Raw genomic sequence first — 18208 nt, 5'->3', positions numbered from 1 at the left:
TTCTAATCCGGACCACACAACTGTCCTTTTCCCTTTGAAGTCTTGTGCACAGATCTTTGAAGACATCAAATGTATCTGACTTCTCTCTGATGAAGCTTATCCACGTGTATCTGGAATGGTCATCAACCACCACGTAAGCATACTTCTTCCCACCAAGACTTTCAACCTGCATAGGTCCCATTAGGTCCATGTGCAACAGTTCCAGAACTCTGGAGGTTGTGGAATGTCCCAACTTCGGGTGTGACATCTTGGTTTGCTTGCCCACCTGGCATTCTCCACAGACTCTTCCTTCATTAATCAGAAGCTTTGGAATTCCTCTGACTGCTTCCTTGGATATGATCTTCTTCATTCCCCGTAAGTGGAGATGTCCAAGTCTTCTATGCCACAGCTTCACCTCCTGTTCTTCCTTGGCTGAGGAGCATGTTGTGGAAAAGTTAGAGAGTTCAGGTTCCCACAGGTAGCAGTTGTCTTTGGACCTGGTTCCTCTCATAACTTCCTGATTGTCACCATTTGTCACAATGCACTGCTCCCTAGTAAACTGAACATGAAAACCTTGATCACACAGCTGACTTATGCTGATGAGGTTTGCAGTTAGTCCTCTTACTAACAGCACATTGTTCAGTTTTGGCACTCCAGAACAGTCCAGTTTGCCCACACCTCTTATTTTTCCTTTGGCACCATCACCAAAAGTCACATAGCTGGTAGTGTGAGGTTGAATATCTACCAGTAGATTTTCCATACCAGTCATATGTCTTGAGCATCCACTGTCAAAGTACCAGTCTTCTCTGGAAGAAGCCCTTAGGGCAGTGTGTGCTATCCTAGCATGCCATAGTTGCTTCTTAATGGGAACACATCGCTTATGTGTTTTATGCTTAGGTCTGACATGTGAGGCTCTGTTAGGGAAACCATGAATCCAGTAACAGAAGGCTTTTATATGTCCAAGCCTACCACAGTGGTGACACCTCCAACCCTGGTATTTCCTCTTCTGATGATCATTCATCCTAGTTCCTCGATGTTGTGACATTGGAGTTGACTTCCGCTGGTACTTCTGAACTTTAGCCTTTGGGCGTTTGTGTTTAGTTGAGGATCTTTTCCCAAATCCTAGGCCAGATTTGGTTCCAGACTGCTGTCCCACCTTTAGGATCTCTTCCAAGGTGTCAGTTCCCTTATTCATCATTCTGATGGATTTTGTCATCTGGTTCAGCTTGGAGGTCAGCAGTGCTATTTCACTATTTAGACCCTCTATGACAGACAGTTGCTTTTGTCTCTCATCTTCCAGTTCCTTGATGAGTTTCTTCTGCTTTTCTCCTTGTGCACGCACTTCAGCACTGGTGGAGCACAGCTTCTTATAGGCTGCAGCAAGTTCATCAAAGGACAGTTCATCTGCACTTGAGTCATCATCAGAGGCACAAACACTGGTTAGTGCAGTGACATGTTTGGCAGATTCTCCTTCAGATTCACTTTCAGAATCTCCTTCAGACCATGTGATAGCTAGCCCCTTATTTTGCAATTTGAGGTAAGTAGGGCATTCAGCTCTGACGTGTCCATACCCTTCACAACCATGACACTGGATCCCCTTGCCATGGTTGAACTTCTCATCAGAAGTTGATCTTTTCTTAATGTCAGACGGGATGTTCTTGACATTAGGTCTACCTCTTTGATCAATCTTCTTCACGAACTTGTTGAACTGCCTCCCAAGCATGGCTAAGGCTTCTGATATGCTTTCATCACCTCCAGTATATTCTGCTTCTGACTCCTCTTCAGCATTAGATACAAAAGCTATGCTTTTGTTCTTTTTCTCAGCATACTCACCTAAGCCCATTTCAAAGGTTTGGAGAGAACCAATGAGCTCATCCACCTTCATGTTGCATATGTCCTGCGCCTCCTCTATGGCTGTGACCTTCATAGCAAATCTCTTAGGCAAGGACCTGAGAATCTTTCTTACAAGTTTCTCTTCAGCCATTTTCTCACCTAGTCCACCAGAGGTGTTTGCAATTTCAAGAATATTCATGTGAAAGTCATGAATAGTCTCATCCTCTTTCATCCTCAGATTTTCAAACTTGGTGGTCAACATCTGAAGTTTGGACATCTTCACCTTGGAAGTACCTTCATGAGTTACCTTGAGGGTATCCCAAACTTCCTTAGCTAGTTCACAATGGTGTACCAGCCTGAAGATGTTCTTGCTGATTCCATTAAACAGTGCATTCAAGGCCTTGGAATTTCCAAGAGCTAACGCCTCTTGCTCCTTGTCCCACTCTTCTTCAGGAATCTGCACACTGACTCCATCTTCACCTGTCCTCACTGGATGTTCCCATCCTTTGTTGACAGCTCTCCAGACTTTGCTGTCTAGAGACCTTAAGAAGGCTATCATACGAGGCTTCCAGTCATCATAATTAGATCCATCCAACATGGGTGGTCTGTTTGAGTGTCCTAAGTCCTTGTCCATGGTACTAGAAAGTAACTTCCCTAGATCTCACCCAGAAATTCACAGGCAGGGTGCCTGCTCTGATGCCAATTGAAATTCTAGTTATCAGACTTTGGATGTCACACTGGTTGTTATGACATCCAATTCTGCACAGACGGGGATTATGCAGAACTTAACAGTAAGTGCAGTAAATAACACAAGTAATTGTTCACCCAGTTCAGTCCAACATGACCTACGTCTGGGGGCTACCAAGCCAGGGAGGAAATCCACTATTAGTAGTATCAATTCAAAGCTAAACTCACCCGTTTACAACTTATCACTTAATCCCTACCCAATGCAATTTCAATCTTACACTAAGATCAGAGTTCCTACTCACTCCCCCTCAATCACCTCAGTGATATTAAAGACACTTTGAAGTCACACTTCAAAAACAACTCTTGATTATGCTTCACAGCTTAAATCAAGATACACAGCACTCACGCTTAAAAGCTTTGAGTGACACAACACTTACAACTCAATGAACACCCTATGCCAAAGCTATCATCTACTTGATAATGACTTGGCTTACAAGATACGTCTAATACAAGACTCACAAAAATACAGCAGTGAAGTATGATGGACACACTTAATCTTCACGCCTCAAAATCCCCGAAACTGAATGAAGGAACGCCTTCCTTTTTATATTGCAGCACCTGGGCTTTTGCACCTGTATTCTCCTGAATTTAAGGTCACTCAAGTTCCCATAAATTCAACATTTAGGTTACTAACAAATAGGCTATTTGTTAGGTTCATTGAGTGTAACTTGGTTGTTGATTTCCTGGATTTTCTCTCAGCTGTTGAATCCCTAAAGAATAGCCTGAGAAAAAGCTGAAACAGAAAACTGAACAACCTACAATATAGCATATGCTGTCAGGCATGAATGTCACGACATTCAGCTTGACATCAAGGTCCATATGCTGAGTCTGTTTTTCCAGAAAACAGACTGTACAATTTTGCTGACCTGTACATGATCAAAATGACCATACTACAGTAACAACTTACATTAATAAATGTCAAAGTGTCCAACTTAACATTTACACATTTGGCCTTAAGTTAGTTCTGTTATTCTCTTGAAGAACAACCTAAGTTACATGCTGAAGTATAACAGAACACCACTCTGTCTAATCTTCAGCAGCTGCTTTCAATGATGAATGTCATAACATCCAGTTTGACATTCAGTCAGTAGGCCTTATGCCAGGTCTGGTTCTTCCTTGATAACCAGACTGCACTTAAATACTAAGTTCTAACAGAACTCCTGCTGTTCTATTCCTTAGTATCTGTTGACAGGTATGAATGTCACAGCATCCAGTTTGACATTCAATAAATCCTGTGTTAGCTAGTCCTGCAGTAACTACAATGTAGTCACACGTACATGTCATGACATCAGTCAAGACATTTGTACCCATCTAGTGTTTTACCATATAATGCAGCCAATTAAACACCTACAATACCCTCAAGATAACTCATGAAGGTACCTCCAAGGTGAAGATGTCCGAACTTCAGATGCTGACCACCAAGTTTGAAAATCTGAGGATGGAAGAGGATGAGACAATTCATGACTTTCACATGAATATTCTTGAAATTGCAAACACCACTGGTGGCTTAGGGGAGAAAATGGCTGAAGAGAAACTTGTAAGAAAGATTCTCAGGTCATTACCTAAGAGGTTTGCCATGAAGGTCACTGCAATAGAAGAGGCTCAAGATATCTGCAAGATGAAGGTGGATGAGCTCATTGGTTCTCTCCAAACCTTTGAAATGGGCTTATGTGAGGGTGCTGAAAGGAAGAACAAAAGCATAGCCTTTGTATCAAATACCAAAGAGAATTCAGAAGAAGGAAACAATGGAGGAAATGAAAGCATCTCAGAAGCCATAACCATGCTTGGAAGACAGTTCACCAAGTTCATAAAGAAGGTTGATCAACAGGGTAGACCCAATGTCAAGAACTCTTCATATGACATCAGTAGAAAGTCAAAATATGAAGAAAAGGTCACCCAAGGCAAGGGAATCCAGTGCCATGGATGTGAAGGTTATGGTCATATTAAAGCTGAATGCCCTACCTTTCTCAAGATGCAAAAGAAAGGGCTATCTGCCACCTGGTCAGAAGAAGACATTGAGAGTGAATCTGAAGGAGAATCTACTAAACATGTCACAGCTCTGACCAGTGTCTGTGCCTCAGAGGGTAACTCAAGCGGAGATGAGCTTACCTTGGATGAACTTGCCGCCTCATATAAAGAACTATGTGTTAAAAGTGCAGAAGTATGTATCCAAGGAGAAAAGAAGAAGAAACTCATCAAAGAGCTGGAAGCTGAGAAACAGAAGCAGCTAAAAATCATTGAGGGTGTGAATGGTGAGATTTCTTTGCTGACCTCTAAGCTAGACCAAATGACCAAATCCATCAGAATGTTGAATAAAGGATCTGACACCTTGGAAGAGATTCTAAAGGTAAGACAGAAGTCAGGATCCATGTCTGGTTTAGGCTTCGCTAAGAATTCTTCATCTGAACTCAAAAAATCTAAGGCTGGAGTTCAGAAATTCAAGCAGAAGTCACATTCGATGTCTCAACATCAGAGAACCAGAATGAGTAAGCATCAGAAGAAGAGATTTCAGAGAAGGAGGTGTCATTACTGTGGTAGATTCGGTCACATAAAACCCTTCTGCTACAGGCTGCATGGTTATCCAAACCAGACTTCTCAGGACATACCTAAGAAGAAGGCGCCTAAGCATAATGCCCCCATTAAGAAACAAAAATGGGCTGAGAATCAGACACCTCAAGTCAAACCTAAGCAGCAGGCATCTAAGATTAATCTCTCCCTTGAGAATCAACAATCTGTTGCTAAACTAGCTCACACATCTCCAAGGGCACCTACCAGACAAGACTGGTACTTTGATAGTGGCTGCTCAAGGTATATGACTGGGATGAGCAACCTAGTGGTGAATCTACAACCCCCTACCACCAGGTTTGTGACATTTGGTGACGGAGCTAAAGGAGAAGTCAAGGGTGTTGGTACGTTGGATTGTCCTGAAGCTCCAAAACTGAGTAATGTACTGTTAGTAAAAGGACTGACTGCAAATCTCATCAGCATAAGCCAGCTATGTGACCAAGGATTCAATGTGGAATTCACTAAGGGAGGATGTGTGGTGTTGAATGGTTGCAATCAGGAAGTGATGAGAGGAGCCAGATCCAAAGATAACTGCTATCTATGGAAATCTAAAGACTCACTCTACTTCCCCAAGTGCCCCTTAGCCAAGGGAGAGCAGGAAGTGAAGCTGGGACATGGAAGACTTGGACAACTCCATATAAAAGGAATGAAGAAGAGCATTTCCAAGGGAGCAATGAGAGGAATCCCATATCTGTCTCTGGATAAAAGAGCAGACTATGGAAAATGTCTGATTGAAAGTTGTGAGTCATTGGCACCTATTGGTCATCATACAAATGGTGTGGTAGCAAGGGACAAACACATGTGTGTATTATTGTCGTCTGCAGAAGCTGAATACCTAGCTTCTGGCAGCAGGTGGTCATCACTGGTATGGATGAACCTGATGCAGACTGAGGACAATGTCACCCAGAATGTCATAACATTGTATGCTACTCAGTTTGACAATGGTAGGGGCAAAGAGGGAATGTGTACGTCTGAGAAATTATAGCAACTAATGAAGTTAGTTAGCTACTGTTTATTATGTCAACTTAGTAAACAACAAATAGTGCACGCTGAGTGGTAAAAAATTAATAGACTTTACTCGTGCAACAAGCGTTCCACATTCCGTCGCTTCAACTCTCTGTCGTGCAAACCCTCTCCCAAAGAAACTGTTCAACTCTCCTCCGAGATATTCAGCATGGCACATCAATCCGATTCCACCTCCTACACGACCCTGTCCGATTCCCCCAGCACAGAGTCTTGCAACCCTAACCGAGAGGAGTCTGCTATTAACGCTGCAACGTCTTCTCATGCAAGAAGACTAAAAGAAACGGTCTCCAGAATCTCCTCAGTGATTTCTCTGGACAAACCAACCAAGGAAGGATCGAGGTATGTGTATAATTCCATTGCATCTATTGTCACTAAGATTCTATCTGGTGATCAGGATGTTCCTGGGGTTTCCGTTCCCTTGAACACTATCATACCCGATAATGTTGCATGTAGAGAAACCGCAGTCGCATTAAGAAAGGATGTTTCTGAACAACCTGATGATCATGAGGGTTCTAAGAGTGAAAAACCCTTAGACAAGGTGAGAGGTGAGAAGGTCAGTGTCACTCAAGATGTTGATGACAACCCTAGAACTAACACAGTTAACCTGGAAGAGTTATCTGATAATGAACTATTGACCTCAGTTGTTCCTAGCATAGCCAAAAGGGTTAGGACTAGGAGGGAGAAAAAGACTGTGGTGCAGAGATCCCCAACTAAGGAGGTAGATGAGACAGCCTCTCCCAAGCAAAAGGTGACAGAGAGTGCACGCAAAAGGAAAGGACATGAACCTGCAAAATCTTGGAGCAAAGAGGTGCCCAAGAAAATGAAGACCAAGGCTGTTGTGGTGGAGTCTGACTCGGATGTCCCATGTGATGTCACAACATCCCTGTCTAAGAAGAAGCCAACCTCTAGCAAGCTGGCTGCTAGTGTTCCAGAGGTACCTATTGACAATGTGTCATTCCACTTTGCCTCTAGTGTGAACAGGTGGAAGTATGTCTACCACAAGAGGCTGGCTTTGGAGAGGGAACTGGCTCAGAATGCCTTGGAATGTAAGGAAATTGTGGACCTTATTAAAGAGGCAGGGCTGATGAGAACTGTGACTCAACTTCCAAAGTGCTATGAGAGCTTGGTGAAGGAGTTCATTGTCAATTTGTCTGAGGAATGTGCAGATGGGAAGTCCAGAGAATTCAAAAAGGTCTATGTGCGTGGCAAGTGTGTGACATTCTCTCCCTCAGAAATCAATCTGTATTTGGGAAGAGCAGATTTAGTGCAACCAGAGCTTGAAGTGACTGACAACCGAATCTGTCAAGTCATCACTGCAAATCAAGTCCGGAAGTGGCCTCTTAAAGGGAAGCTGGTAGCCAGCCAACTCAGTGTAAAGTATGCCATGCAACACAAAGTTGGAGCTGCCAACTGGGTGCCCACAAATCACAAGTCAACTGTGTCTGTGATCCTTGGAAAGTTCATCTTTGCTGTTGGAACCAAGGCAAAGTTTGACTATGGTACCTACATCTTTGATCAGACCATGAAACATGCTGGGAGTTTCAGTGTGAAGGGACCTATAGCCTTTCCTTCTCTCATATGTGGCATTGTGCTGAATCAATTCCCAAACATCTTGACAGAAAATGACTTTGTGAAAAGAAGAGAGAGTCCATTGGCCTTCAGTTACAAACTGTTCCTGGGTAAGCATGTCCCTGACATTGTCATGACTTCTGGAGAAACATCCAATATTGGCAACCACCCAGATAAAGCTGCTGTCATTGCTGTGCTCAGAGAGACTTGCAAAGAGCTGGAGGCTAGGAAGCTTGCTTTGGAAAAGCTGATTCTTCAATTGGAGATATCTGCTGAGGATACAGATGGAGCTGCTAGGCAAAGCTCTGAGGGTGAGGAGGAGGCAAGTTCTGAGGAGGAAGCTGATGATGAGGCTGAGGAATAAATCCTTTTATGTAATTCTGTCATTTGTGTGTAATTCTGTTTCTTTTATGTGGTTCTGTAATTTAAAGTGTTGCTATGGCAACATTTTTGACAAAAAGGGGGAGTAACAAATGATACCCTAGGACACAGATTATTTTGTTAAAACAGATATTCATGACAGATTCAAGATTCCCTCCCCTACTATGCAGCTGATGTGTGATGAAGTTTTTATTTAACTTCTGTATGTGTGCTGCAACTAGAAGTTTTTATTTAACTTCTGTATGTGTGCTGCACTTAGAAGTTTTTATTTAACTTCGGTATGTGTGCTGTTATGTGAAGTTTTTATTTAACTTCCATGTGTGTGAGTGTGCTGCCACTCTGAGTGTATTAGCTAGGTCTATTTCCTGCTAGATGTGTGACTTCCGCTGCTATGAACTCTGTTGTGCGATCAAAGTGTTTTAGCCAAAAATTTGCCAAAGGGGGAGTTTGTAGGTGTTTAATTAGCAGCATTGTATGGTAAAACACTAGCTGGATTCTACTGTCTTGACTGATGTCATGACATGCTGTGAAGGTGTTTGTGTGACTACATTGTAGGTTAGAATATCTAGTTGTACTCTGATGTCTTGACTGATGTCATGACATACTTGAGTAGTTTACTGCAGGATTAGCTAATACAGGATTTATTGATTGTCAAATTGGATGTGGTGACATTCATCCCTGTCAGCAGATACTGAGGAATAGAACAGTTGGTGTTCTGTTAGAACTCAATATTTATTTTCAGTCTGGTTATCAAGGAAATACCAGATCTGGCATAAGGCCTACTGTCTGAATGTCAAACTGGATGTTATGACATTCATCATTGACAGCATATACTGAACAATAGACAAAGTGGTGTTCTGCTACACTTCAGTATGTTTATCAGTCTGTTCTTCAAGAGGATAACATAACTGACTTAAGGCTAAATGTGTAAATGTCAAATTGGATGCTTTGACATTTATTAATGTAAGCTGTTACTGTAGAATGGACAGATTGGTCCTGTACAGTTCAGCAAATTTGTACAGTCTGTTTTCAGGAAAAACAGACTTAGCATATGGACCTTGATGTCAAGCTGAATGTTGTGACATTCATTCCTAACAGCATATGCTAAATTGTAGGTTGTTTAGTTTTTCTGTTTCAGCTTTTTCTCAGGCTATTCTTCAGGGATTCAACAACTGAGAGAAAATCCAGGAAATCAACAACCAAGCTACAATTAATGAACCTAACAAATAGCCTATTTGTTAGTAACCTAGATATGGAATTTAGGGGAACTCGCGTGACCTTAAATTCAGGAGAATACAAGTACAAGGCCCAAGTACTGCAATATAAAAGGAAGTCATTCCTTCATTCAGAACTGGGGATTTTGAGGCGTGAAGATTTAGTGTGTTCATCATACTTCACTGCTGTATTTTTGTGAGTCTTGTATTAGACATATCTTTTAAGCCAAGCTATTATCACATAGATGATTGCATTGGTATAGGTTGTTCATTGAGTTGTAAGTGTTGTGTCACTCTAAGCTTTTAAGCGTGAGTGCTGTGTATCTTGATTAAAGTTGTTAAGCACAATCAAGAGTTGTTTGAAGTGTGACTTCAAAATTGTCTTTAATATTGATTAAAGGTAGTAATCACTGAGGTGATTGAGGGGGAGTGAGTAGGAACTCTGATCTTCGTGTAAGATTGAAATTGCATTGGGTAGGTATTAAGTGATAGGGTTAAACAGTTGGTTTAAAGTCTGAATTAATACTACTAATAGTGGATTTCCTCCCTGGCTTGGTAGCCTCCAGACGTAGGTCATGTTGGACCGAACTGGGTAAACAATTACTCGTGTTATTTACTACACTTACATTTTTCTGCATAATCCTTGTCTGCGTAGAATTGGATGTCATAACAACCCGTGTGACATCGAAAGTCTGTTAACTAGAATTTCACAAACATTTTCATTTCTTTTCAAACTAGAAACCTAGGCCTTAAGCCTTTGATTTTCAAGCTTCATTTTCATAATACTTCTTTTGAATTGAATTCTAATCATACTTTGACCATCTTTTGTGAATAAATTCTAATTAGTTAATTTCACTCATTAAATTGTTTTGTGGCTCAAGTCTACTTTCTTGATAAGTTTTCATACATTATCCATATGTTTGATTTATCCTAGTCGGTTGATGTTAATCTCACCTTTTGTCCTTAGTGATTGAATTGTAAGACTTCCTTGCTTATTATAGGGTTAACCCCTCACTAGCAAGTTGAAGCTTTTCTCACATGGTGGACTTGTGGTTGTATAGGTTGAGTTTTCTCCCGTGGATAACGAAAGACCTTAGTGATTTTGTTTAAAATGAATTCACCCATATTTTTGGAAATCTTTTAGCCGAACTACGAGGTTTTGATCCTGTAAAGGTACGTAGGCAATGGTTATCCATCCAAACACAAAAATAATAAAATTTGTATATTCTTTCTCTCATCCCCTCATTCGTGTTTGCATAATAAATGTTTCATAAACAATATCTTTTGCAACAATTTGTGAAAAGGGTTCCCTAGGAGTACCTAGGATGCTTTGGGTGCCTAACACCTTCCCTTTGCATAATTACCCCCTTACCCAGATCTCTGTACCCCTTTTATTAGTTTTCTTTGCAAAACTTCTTAGGCTTTTGTTCGCTTTTTAGCCATTCCTTCGGATAAATAAAAGTGCGGTGGCGACTCTATCTTGTATGTTTTGCTTTTGGTTTAATCAATAAATCATAAAGTGATGAATACATCGCTACAGAAAAGTGGAGACTCTGCTGGGGATCAATCTTCCTAGTGGGTTTGCCAACTTTTCACAATTATTGTGATATTTTGTTTATGACATATTTTTTGTGCAAATTTTGGATGAATGTATTGTTTGTAATGATTGATTTGCTTGATATATCAATTGCTTGCTTGCTTGGTGATCTCTGTGAGATAAGTTCTATACCCGAACTCGAGTGCACCCTATGATAGGAGAATGGCATAGTCTCGTCGACTTGTGTGGAGTTATTCCTTAGCAAGTTGACTTGCGAGTCCATTCACCTGGTGGAGGTCATGTTGGATTAATAATGTCACACAAGTTATTTGTGGTTAGGCATTACTCTTTCAATGTGTGCCATAGAAGCCAAGGACCTTAGTTTACCAAGCCCATCTTGGCCTACTTTTAGGACGTAGTGCGGAGGTCGTTCAGATGTAAGATCTTATGCGATTGTTACGCGATACAACACTCATAAGAGTCTCTCTTGAGAATATTTTTGGAATACGAGTATTCGTTCCTCCGATAATATTCGAAAGATGGGATGATGACTATGGGAACCTCTGATAGAACATGCTTGGCAGGTTTAAACCCTAGTACACTCCCTTTGGGTGGTTCTCAACCGAGACTCCATGCTCGTGACTCACAACAAACCCGTGATTCATGGTTGATCCGTTCGGACATCCTTAATATCAATGGAACTTCGGTGTCGATAAGGTGTAAACCATAATCCACCAAAACGGATGATTGATATTAAGGAGGTTTGAACCGTTCATATATCGTTAATATCAATGGAACTTGGGTGTCGATAAGGTGAAAACCCTAATCCACCAAAATGGATGATTGATATTAAAGATAATACGAGCTATCCCATGACCTTTGTCTGGTGTGCTTTGCTTGATCCTTGAGTGTGATTGTTGCATTCATGCATTCATTTGCATCCATATCATCAAAAAATGAGAATTTTTTTTTCAAGGAACTTAAGGGGTTTCTTTGCAAAAATTTTCAGATATGGAAAGACAAAATTTGCAAAAATACAATGAGATATTTCCAAATGCGGTAAAATGCTAAATATTTCAAAAATTGCAAATAGAACCCTCGAGTTCCTTTGAAATAAAACCAATCATATGCACAAGCATTGCATGCATCATGTGCATAAGCGGGTTTTGTTCAGCTCCTGTCCTGTGATCTGACCCTGCGATCTTCATTTATTTTGAAGATGCGCCGACTCGCCGTTACTTTATCAGAGCCATTTCTGCAAGATTGATGGATTATCAAAGGCTCTCCTGGTTAGCCACTTATCTTCTTTCTCATATATTGATGCTGAGGATGAAGTTGGAACGTCTTTCCAAGCTTTATCTAATGCTGAGCCGATTGAGAAGAAGTCTCCTTCATTTGCTTCCCATCGTGATGCGAAACTGGCCATTGAATGTGGTGCAGTTGCTGGGTTAGAAAAAATGATTGAGCTTGAAGATAACAAGTCCTGGGCTGGCATTGGATATTCTTCTGGGGTCTTCACTGAGAAAGGGCTGTTCAAGAGTGGAGGTTTCATCCATGCTGATCAAGCTGAAGAAGCTGCTGCTATTCTAGAAGAGGATGTAAAGGATCTTGACAACTTTGTTATCCCTGGCGGGATCTGCCATAATTGGGTCGCTGTGGATGTTCCTACGGTCATTCATAAGTCAGCGTAATATGTTCACTTTGTTTAAAACCCTTCTCCCATGCCAAAAGGAGAAGTGATGACATTGTTGGCAGCATTTATACAATCATATTTCATTCATAAATTCATGTTAAATGTTTGTTTTTCCATTTGTTTTCACTTTTTGCTTTTGCATGAAATCGGTGATCATAAAAAACCCTAAAAAACAAGAATAAAAGCAATCATTTCATCTGCATAATGATTTGTTTGTTTAAATTCTGAAGTTTTATTATCCAAAATCATTATGCAGGTTGATTCTAAAACCCATTGAACATAATGATCCAATGCCATCTCCCAATTTTGAATTCCCTGTATTCGAGGCAGATGAAGATGATGTTGAAGAGATTCCTGATGAGATTACCCGTCTCCTTGAGCACGAAGAGAAGATCATTCAGCCGCACCTTGAGAATCTAGAAACAGTCAATTTGGGGTCTGAAGATTATGTTCGGATGGTGAAGATTGGGGCACTCCTTGAAGAGTCTGTCAAGAAGGGGTTGATCATTTTGCTACGAGAATATTCTGATATCTTTGCTTGGTCGTATGAAGACATGCTGGGTCTAGATACATATATTGTGCAACATTTCCTGCCTTTGAAGCCGGAGTGCGTGCCTGTGAAGCAGAAGCTCAGAAGAACTCATCCAGATATGGAAGTGAAGATCAAAGAGGAAGTTCAGAAGCAAATTGATGCAGGGTTTCTGGTGACTTCTACATATCCTCTATGGGTGGCCAACATCGTGCCTGTACCCAAGAAGGACGGAAGAGTCTGTATGTGTGTTGATTACAGAGATTTGAATAAAGCTAGTCCGAAAGATGATTTCCCTCTACCACACAATGATATGTTGGTAGACAATACAGCTAAATTCAAAGTCTTTTCAATTATGGACGGATTTTCCGGATATAATCAAATCAAGATGGAACCCGAGGATATGGAGAAGACAACATTCATCACACCATGGGGAACATTCTATTATCGAGTGATGCCCTTCGGTTTGAAGAACTTCGGAGCCACGTATCAACGAACTATGACTACCTTGTTTCATGACATGATGCACAAGGAGATAGAGGTCTACGTCGATGATATGATTGCTAAGTCCCAAACGGAAGTTGAACATGTTGAGCATTTGTTGAAGCTTTTTCAGCGTTTGAGGAAGTTCAGGCTTCGTCTAAATCCGAACAAATGTACATTTGGAGTCCATTTCGGCAACTTATTGGGTTTTGTTGTCAGTGAGAGAGGTATTAAGGTTGATCCTGCAAAGGTCAAAGCAATACAAGAGATGCCTGCACCCAAAACTGAAAAGCAAGTCCGAGGTTTTCTTGGCCGCTTGAACTATATTTCCAGATTTATATCCCACATGACTGCCACATGTTCGCCGATATTCAAGCTCCTCCGGAAAGATCAGTCTCATGATTGGACCGAGGATTGCCAGAAAGCTTTCGACAGTATCAAAGAATATCTGTCTGAACCTCCGATCTTGTCTCCGCCTGTAGAAGGAAGACCTCTGATCATGTATTGGACTGTTCTTGAAGACTCGATGGGTGGTGTACTCGGTCAGCAAGACGAATCGGGAAAGAAAGAATCTGCTATTTACTACCTGAGTAAGAAGTTCACTGATTGTGAGTCTCAATACTCAATGCTTGAGAAGACGTGATGTGCTTTGGCTTGGGCTGCTAAGCGTTTGCGCCAGTACATGATAAATCATACAACTTGGTTGATATCCAAAATGGATCCAATTAAGTATATCTTCGAGAAGCCTGCTTTAACTGGGAGGATTGCCCGTTGGAAGATGTTGTTATCTGAGTATGATATCGAGTATCGAGCTCAAAAAGCTATCAAAGGTAGTATCTTGGCTGACCATTTGGCACACCAGCCGATTGAAGATCATCAGTCTGTTCAGTATGACTTCCTAGATGAGGAGATTCTGTATTTGAAAATGAAAGATTGTGATGAGCCAAGACTTGAAGATGGTCCAGAACCTGGTTCCGGATGGACGATGGTGTTTGATGGCGCGGTAAATCAGTATGGAAATGGAATTGGGGCAGTAATCATTACTCCTCAGGGCACACATATTCCGTTTACAGCAAGGCTAACTTTCAAATGCACGAATAATATGGCTGAGTATGAAGCCTGTATTATGGGATTGGAAGAATGCATTGATCTGAGGATCAAACATCTGGATATGTATGGTGATTCGGCCCTAGTTGTCAATCAGATCAAGGGAGGATGGGAGACGAATCAGCCGAGTCTCATTCCGTATAGAGATTATGCGAGGAGGATTTTAACGTTCTTTACAGAGGTTGACTTTCATCATATTCCTCGAGAAGATAATCGGATGGCTGATGCTCTTGCTACGTTGCTTCAATGATTGTAGTTAAGTATTGGAATGAAGTTCCCAATATCACCGTGATGCACTTGGATAGACCAGCTCACGTGTCTGCAGTTGAAGAAGTACATGATAACAAGCCTTGGTATTGTGATATCAAGAATTTCCTCCAGAACCAGGTCTACCCGCCTGGGGCATCTGTGAAATATAGGAAAACTTTGAGAAGGTTGTCAGACAGTTTCTACCTCAGTGGTGAAGTGCTGTATAAGAGAAATTATGACATGGTTTTACTCAGATGCGTGGATAGACACGAAGCAGACCTGTTGATGACTGAGGTCCATGAGGGTTCATTTGGTACTCATTCCAATGGACATGCCATGGTCAAAAAGATGTTGAGAGCAGGCTACTATTGGCTGACAATGGAGTCTGACTGCTGCAAATATGTGAAGAAATGCCACAAGTGTCAGATTTATGCGGATAAGATTCATAATCCTCCGACACTTCTGAATGTGATTTCATCACCATGGCCTTTCTCTATGTGGGGAATAGACATGATCGGCATGATTGAGCCGAAAGTGTCCAATGGACACATGTTTATTCTCGTAGCAATTGACTACTTCACCAAATGGGTGGAAGCCGCATCGTATGCGAATGTGACCAGGCAGGTGGTCGTGAAGTTTATCAAGAATCAACTTATTTGCCGTTATGGTGTGCCAGATAAGATCATTACTGATAATGGATCTAATCTGAATAATAAGATGATGGAAGAGTTGTGCGCTGAGTTCAAGATTGCACACCATAATTCTTCTCCCTACAGACCCAAGATGAATGGGGCTGTTGAAGCTGCTAATAAGAATATCAAGAAGATTATCCAGAAGATGACAGTTACGTACAAGGACTGGCATGAGATGCTGCCATTTGCTTTGCATGGATATCGTACATCTGTCCGCACTTCAACAGGGGCAACCCCTTTCTATCTTGTTTACGGCATGGAAGTTGTTCTCCCAGTAGAGGTGGAGATCCCATCAATGAGGGTCTTGATGGAAGCCCAATTGACTGATACTGAATGGATTCAGAGTCGTTATGACTAGTTGAATTTGATTGAAGAGAAAAGATTAACTGCCATGTGTCATGGTCAGTTATATCAGCAGAGAATGAAGAAAGCATTTGATAAGAAGGTTAAGCCTCGTGCGTTCCGAGAGGGTGACCTCGTGCTCAAGAAAGTCTTGTCTTTCACGCCCGATTCCAGGGGCAAGTGGACTCCAAGCCATGAATGTCCATATGTTGTTAAGAGAGCCTTTTCAGGCGGTGCATTGATTCTTACAACAATGGATGGCGAGGATTTCACACGTCCTGTGAACTCAGATGCAGTCAAGAAATACTTCGCCTAAAAAGAAAAACAGAATAGCTCGCTAAGTTTAAAACCCAAAAGGGCGGCTTAGGCAAAAATGAGCGTCTCGGTGGAGAACCCGAAAGGGCGATCCAGGCAAAAATTAGAGACAAAAAAAAAGTATATTTGCATCCCGCTAGATTGAGTACCTCACCCTGGGGCAATCTAGGCAAAAATTAGGGATTTGGCAAGTAACTGCATCCTGACAAGACTTTCTGTTCCATAGCTGTCTGTTCGTCAGAGATTCTTGATTCGTTGTCAGCTAAAGCTTCGAATACATCGGATTTAAATTGGTAGAGAAATGGTCATTATGTTCAATGTAGCCCTCTTCCAATATATATCACCGATTTCAAATTTGTACAGATCTATGGAGTCTTGCCATTTGCAGGCTACCATTCCATCAAATAAATTTGAGCTTTTATCCAATTATTTGCATTCTTATTTGTTTCAATTCAACAAATGTTTTGCATGTTTTAATTGATAAAATGTCATTGTTTTAAACAATAAAAATTTTCAAAAATTGTTTTTAAACAAAGTGAACATTCACAATGATAAAAGGATACTTAAGAATTTCTCAGTGCTCTCCCAAGGGTGGCATGATTTTCCAACAGGGTAGGACATTCGTTCATATTCCTGGCATTGGTTGTATCTTCTTTCTCCAAATTGTTGTTGGGGTTGTTCCCTAAGCAGAGCTTCTGTTGAGATTTTGTGTTCCTAGAGCAGAGTGTTTGATTGGAGACTTCAGTGTGGCTCTCCAGCAATGTACTGTCTCCCCAGCATGGGTGCTTTCCTTTTGGAAGATTCGGTAGTGGTTGGGTTGACATCCCGGTACTCCGTCACTTTCCTCAGTGTAGTTGCCAGTGGAGTTGTTGGTACGATGTATTTCACCTATGCTATCTCTCCCCATCAGGGTGTTTGTTGAGGTTTTCTACCTCCTCCCTTCAACAGAGCAGTGATTTATTCCTCCTCAGCAGTTGTGGTTGCCTCTTTGAAGGTTTGATATTTGGTGGTTGATCCCCAGCGTTCCTTCTCTGCCTCAGATAAATCCTCAGCAGATTTGATGGTGGGTTATATCTGTGATGATTCCTCCCCTGCAGATTTTTGGTGATTTCCTGATTGTTTTGATTCCCAGTAGAGTGGCTTGTATGGCAGAATCTACTTGTGTGATCTGTTCTCCATCAGTGGGTTTTCCCCTGTAGAGTTGTTTGGAGTTGCTTTAGTGGCATTTTTCGCCTGTGTCGTGAGCTCTTTTTCTCAGTTGAGACTGATTCCCCCTGCAGGAATCTCGTGATTTCTCTACTTCCCCAACAGATTTGTCTTTGTGGCAGTTTCTGACTGTTGTGAACTTTTGTTCCCCAATTGGGTTGATTGATGATCCATTACTCAGAGATTTTGTGATTTCTCTTATATCTCTGATCTTTTGCTTCCCAGCAGATCTTTGCTTTTTAGCATTCAGTTCTCCAGCAGATTGGCTTTCCAGTTGGATGTCTTGGACTTTTTCTTCTGGAAGTGTAGTACCGGGTGTTTGATTCCTGGACCCTGTTTGTGTTAGAATTGTCTGTTTTGTCAGCATTCATCAAACATAAATCACGCATATTCATGCATACTTTCAGCATTCAGATATTCATATTGCATTTTTTTGCCATATATCTTTTGTTTGTTGTTCACTGCTAGTGGTGATATAATTCTCCCCAGTAGATCTCCCCAAGCAGATGTCAGGTGTTTAATCTCTCAATATAGAGTCAGCCCCATAAGCAGAAAGTGTCTGTCTTTCCTTCTGCAGTTCCCCACTGAGATATATCCTCGTGGATGATGGTTTCTTTTTCCGTTTCCTCCCAACACATATATTGGGATGGGTTTCCCTTTTGAGTTATATCCTCATTAGGACGAGTCTTGGTTCAGTTTGCCTTTTTGGATTGATCCTGAATTGGCCCTTTTTCAACTGTC

The sequence above is a fragment of the Lathyrus oleraceus genome, chromosome 1 (assembly GCF_024323335.1).
Source record: "Lathyrus oleraceus cultivar Zhongwan6 chromosome 1, CAAS_Psat_ZW6_1.0, whole genome shotgun sequence".
Classification (NCBI taxonomy): domain Eukaryota; kingdom Viridiplantae; phylum Streptophyta; class Magnoliopsida; order Fabales; family Fabaceae; genus Lathyrus; species Lathyrus oleraceus.
This window is presented reverse-complemented; position numbering follows the sequence as displayed.